This window comes from Oncorhynchus mykiss, chromosome 27, assembly GCF_013265735.2.
Source record: "Oncorhynchus mykiss isolate Arlee chromosome 27, USDA_OmykA_1.1, whole genome shotgun sequence".
NCBI lineage: Eukaryota > Metazoa > Chordata > Actinopteri > Salmoniformes > Salmonidae > Oncorhynchus > Oncorhynchus mykiss.
Window position 1 is genome coordinate 33,152,480 of NC_048591.1, and position 6,225 is coordinate 33,158,704.

Here is a 6,225-nt window from a genome sequence, read left to right on the forward strand (position 1 = left end):
ATTCTATAGGCAGTTTTGGGAGATACTAGAATACCCTATTTTTAATATGTTTCAAGGTTTCATTGAAAATTGTAAAATAGTCTCCACTATGAAAAAGGGCCTTATTTCACTGATTCCGAAGCCTGACAAATACCCTTCTTTCATTGACAATTGGAAACCAATTACTTTATTAAATATTGATTACAAATGTATTGCTCTGGTTTATGACAAAATATGTATGAAGGGCCGTCATTTAAGCTCCACCATTCGTTTAGTGTTCAGATGCAATTGACTCCGATGCTGTCATTTTAGTTTTGGACTTCTGTAAAACCTTTGACACAATTGAACATTCATTTCTCTTTCGGTCTCTTAAACATTTTGGTTTCTGGGAAAATGTTTTCAAAGTCATTCACATTTTTTTTTACATTGATAAATAGTTATGTGATATTAAACCTTACTACTTCCAAAATATTCAGTATCAACAGAAGTGTACAACAGAGATGCCCAATTTCAGCCTTGTTATTCATTTTGGTAGTGGAACTTTATCTCTAGATATTCTTAATAATACAAATCTGTATGGCTTATCCATTTTTGCATAGCAATCAAAATTTCCCAAATGGCTGATGATACTACTCTTCTTTTATTTATTTTTTAAGACAAAGACCAGGTTGTCCATACCCTTAATGCTATCACTGCATTCTCTATCACATCTGAATTCAAACTGAACATTTCTAAATGTGAAATCTTATGATTATATGACTCTGATGTAAAGAAATAGAAAATATTCCTGTAAAGGGCTGTGTTAAATATTTAGGAATACATCTACCAAAAAAAACCTTAATCAGACATGAATTTCTCTCCTAAAATTAAGAAAACCAAGAATGTATTTAATAATTGGCTACAAAGGGATCTTTCTATACTTGGGAGAGTGCTTCTGTCCAAGGCAGAGGGACTGTCTCGCTTTGTGTACGCCTCATTATCTTTATTTGTAAATCCCTCTACCTATAAAGACATCAACAACACCTTTATTGACTTCATCTGGAAAAATACATTTTACAAACTGAAAAAGTCAGTCCTCTCAAATAAAATATCTGAAGGAGGTCTGGAAGTGTTGGATTTTGTTGACATAAATAACACTTTCAAGAGCAATTGGTTGAAAATATGTTTGGTCAATACAGAATCAATTTGGTATTTAATTCTAAACGATGTGTTTAATAAGTTGGGAGGTATTCAGTTTGAACTGAAATGTAATTATATTCCTGAAAGATTACCCGCTAAATTGGCTAGGTTTCACCAACAAGCTTTAATGTCCTGGAAAATATGTTTCCTGCACAATTTTTAACAACACAAAGCTCTTTTGTGGCATAATTCAGACATAACCATAAAGAATAAGTAATTGTTCTACCCTAGCTGTCATGAGAAGAAATAATATTAACTTTGTTCTTGATGTTTTTGACAACAGGGGTAATATTCTTTCATGTTTCTTTCACATTTCAATTTATAACATTGAATGAGTTTCCAATACCTTTCAGATAGTTTATTTCTGTGATCAAAGCCATTCCCAGTGGTCTTACTACACGAATTAAAACTCATCTTAACTTTGGTGATGACCACAGAGCTTATGCAGAACTCAGTTTGGAAGGTGTGAGCTTGAGAAATCTTGTTGTAACAAATACATAAGACACATTTTCCATTCACGGAACCAACTTACGACTAGAGGAAAATGTTTCTGGAACATGCTTATTCCTGACATTGACTGGAAAAAAGCTTGGTTGATGCCTTACAAATATTGTATACCAAACAAATTTAAGGAACTGCACTTTTAAGATTCTACATAAGATATATCCATGTAATTCTATGTTGTCGAAATTTGTTGTGAAAAAGACGGTGAATATCTGACTCACTTGTTCTATGAATGTAAATCTGTGATATATTTTTGGAAAAACCTTGCAGTGTACTTATTTACCTTTTTTTAACACTACCCATGTTTTTAACATGAAGGATTTAACATGTTACTATTGCAATGATAACAAGACCATTGAAATGATTGTGATTCTTTTTATTCTTGCTGCCAAATACTTTATACATAAACAAAAATTCCAGAATTCTATACCAAAGTTACAAATATCTTGTTAAGACATTAGCCATAGTGAATAACAAAAATAATAGCATCTTGCTGAATCATTACAATGAATACAATTGCACTAGAATTGTCATATTTTTTAAAATATTTTTTTAATATATATTTTTAATATTTTTTGTTGTTGTATGTATTTAGTATTTTCTTGTTAATACCTGTGTTTTGTTTTGTTAGACATGTTTGATGTAGGGATGTAAGTTGATCATTTTGTATAATAATAAATATATACAGTACCAGTCAAAAGTTTGGACACACCTACTCATTCAAGGGTTTTTCTATATTTTTACAATTTTCTACATTGTAGAATAATAGGGAAGACATTAAACTATGAAATAACACATGAAATCATGTAGTAACCAAAATAAGTGTTAAACAAATCAAAATATATATTATATGGGAGATTCAAAGTAGCCTTGATGACAGCTTTGAACACTTTTGGCATTCTCTCAACCAGCTTCACCTGAAATGCTTTTCTAACAGTCTTGAAGGAGTTCCCACATATGCCGAGGACCTGTTGGCTGCTTTTCCTTCACTCTGCTGTCCAACTCATCCCAAACCATCTCAACTCGGTTGAGGTCGGGTGATTGTGGAGGACAGGTCATCTGATGCAGCACTCCATCACTCTCCTTGGTCAAATAGCCCTAACACAGCCTGGAGGTGTGTTTTGGGTCATTGTCCTGTTGAAAAACAAATGATAAGCTCAAACGGGATGGCATATCACTGCAGAATGCTGTGCTGGTTAAGTGTGAATTTAATTTTTTTTTTTTTTAAATCACACAGTGTCACCAGCAAACCACCTTCACACCATCACACCTCCTCTTCCATGCTTCACGGTGGGAACCACAGATGTGGAGATCATCCATGCACCTACTCTGCATCTCACAAAGAGACTGCGATTAGAACCAAAAATCTCAGATTTGGACTCATCAGACCAAAGGACAGATTTGCACCGGTCTAATGTAAAACATAAAATATATTTTGATTTGTTTAACACTTTTTTGGTTACCACAGTTGAAGCCGGAAGTTTACATACACTTAGGTTGGAGTCATTAAAATGCGTTTTTCAACCACTCCACAAATTTCTTGTTAACAAACTATCGTTTCGGCAAGTCGGTTAGGACATCTACATTGTGCATGACACAAGGAATTTTTCCAACAATTGTTTAGAGACAGATTATTTCACTTATCATTCACTGCATCACAATTCCAGTGGGTCAGACGTTTACATACACTAAGTTGACCGTGCCTTTAAACAGATTGGAAAATTCCAGAAAATTACGTAATCAAATCAAATCAAATGTATTTATATAGCCCTTCGTACATCAGATTATATCTCAAAGTGCTGTACAGAAACCCAGCCTAAAACCCCAAACAGCAAGCAATGCAGGTGTAGAAGCACGGTGGCTCGGAAAAACTCCCTAGAAAGGCCTAAACCTAGGAAGAAACCTAGAGAGGAACCAGGCTATGTGGGGTGGCCAGTCCTCTTCTGGCTGTGCCGGGTGGAGATAACAGAACATGGCCAAGATGTTCAAATGTTCATAAATTACCAACATGGTCAAATAATAATAATCAAAGGCAGAACAGTTGAAACTGGAGCAGCAGCACGGCCAGGTTGACTGGGGACAGCAAGGAGTCATCATGTCAGGTAGTCCTGAGGCATGGTCCTTGGGCTCAGGTCCTCCGAGAGAGAGAAAGAAAGAGAGAAAGGGAGAATTAGAGAGGGCATACTTAAATTCACACAGGACACCGAATAGGACAGGAGAAGTACTCCACATATAACAAACTGACCCTAGCCCCCCGACACAAACTACTGCAGCATAAATACTGGCGGCTGAGACAGGAGGGGTCAAGAGACACTGTGGCCCCATCCGATGACACCCCCGGACAGGGCCAAACAGGCTTAGACCCTTCATGGCTTTAGACCCTTCTGATAGGCTAATTGACATAATTTGAGTCAATTGGAGGTGTACCTGTGGCTGTATTTCAAGGCCTACTTTCAAACTCAGTGCCTCTTTGCTTGGGAAAATCAAAGGAAATCAGCCAAGACCTCAGAAAATAATGGTGGACCTCCACAAGTCTGGATCATCCTTGGGAGCAATTTCCAAAGGCCTGAAGGTACCACGTTCATCTGTGCAAACAATAGTACGCAAGTATAAACACAATGGGACAGGAAGGAGAGGTGTTCCGTCTCCTAGAGATGAACATACTTTGGTGCGAAAAGTGCAAATCAATCCCAGAACAAAAGCAAAGAACCTTGTGAAGATGCTGGAGGAAACAGGTACAAAAGTGTCTACATCCACAGTAAAACGAGTCCTATATCCACATAACCTGAAAGGCCGCTCAGCAAGGAAGAAGCCACTGCTCCAAAACCGCCATTAAAAAAAGCCAGACTACGGTTCGCAACTGCACATGGGGACAAATATTGTACTTTTTGGAGAAATGTCCTCTGGTCTGATGAAACAAAAATAGAACTGTTTGGCCATAATGACCATTGTTATGTATAGAGGAAAAGGGAGAGGCTTGCAAGCCAAAGAACACCATCCCAACCGTGAAGCACGGGGGTGGCAGCATCATGTTGTGGTGTGCTTTGCTACATGAGGGACTGGTGCACTTCACAAAATAGATGGCACCATGAGGATGGAAAATGATGTGGATATTTTGAAGCAACATCTCAAGACATCAGTCAAGAAGTTAAAGCTTGGTCGCAAATGGGTCTTCCAAATGTACAATGACCCCAAGCATACTTCCAAATTTGTGGCAAAATGGCTTCAGGACAACAAAGTCAAGGTATTTGAGTGGCCATCACAAAGCCCTGACATCAATCCTATAGAAGATTTGTGGGCAGAACTGAAAAAGCGTGTGTGAGCAAGGAGGCCTACAAACCTGACTCAGTTACACCAGCTCTGTCAGGAGGAATGGGCCAAAATTCACCCAACGTTTTGTGGGAAGCTTGTGGAAAGCTACCTGAAACATTTGACCCAAGTTAAACAATTTAAAGGCAATGCTACCAAATACTAATTGAGCGTATGTAAACTTCTGACCCACTGGGAATGTGATGAAAGAATTAAAAGCTGAAATAAATAATTCTCTACTATTATTCTGACATTTCACATTCTTAAAATAAAGTGGTGATCCTAACTGACCTAAAACAGGGTTTTTTACTAGGATTAAATGTCAGGGATTGTTAAACTGAGTTTAAATATATTTAGCTAAGGTGATTGTAAACTTCTGACTTAAACTGTACATGATTCCATATGTGTTGTTTCATAGTTTTTGAGGTCTTAACTATTATTCTACAATGTAGAAAACTGTAAAAAAAAAAAAAAAAAAAAAATCTGGAATGAGCAGGTGTGTCCAAACTTTTTACTGGTACTGTATATATAAATCATGCTGCATTCTCTTAACCCACATGTTCCCTCTTTGAGGAATGGGAACAGAGGAAGAAAATGTAAAATAGACTAATGTTGCTTTAGAAATGTAATTAGCCTTTTATTTCCTAAATACAAAATAGATTCTGTGGTTATTCTTATTTCCAATGTGCTTGAATCAGGAGAGACTTGAATGTATCCTCTGCTCAGTTTAATACAGAGGCTTTCATCCCCCAAGTGTGGAGGTTCTGTCCCGGTCAGTCCTACAACCAAAGAGAATGGGTGCATTTGAGCGGGTGAAATGTATGCAATGTAAATGTATCTCAATGTGCAAATTCATGAGTGAGCTTGTGGCTTTGTATCTCATCCCCATTAAGATTGCCTGTAGCCTTGATTTCTGAGGCATAAGATTTTCTAATGTAACACAGTGGAACACCCCTAAACCCCTCTTTACTCTTTCAACTCTTTGAGTGAATCTTAAACATGCTGCAGGCAGCTTGGGGCTCTGGCTCTTCTGCTCATCTGTCTATCATTGTCGAGAAAAGCTGGTTTATACTGCCACCTAGTGAGAAGGATGAGACATTGCATTTACATGTTATTTATTACATACCTCAGCACTAATTCTCAAAGCGTAGAACTTCCTACAATCTTTGAATCACCATCCAAGATGCATGGCCACAGCCAAAAAAAGCTTTTCATCATTAAGTCTGGAGGGTACTTTCACTGTCCTCTCCTCAT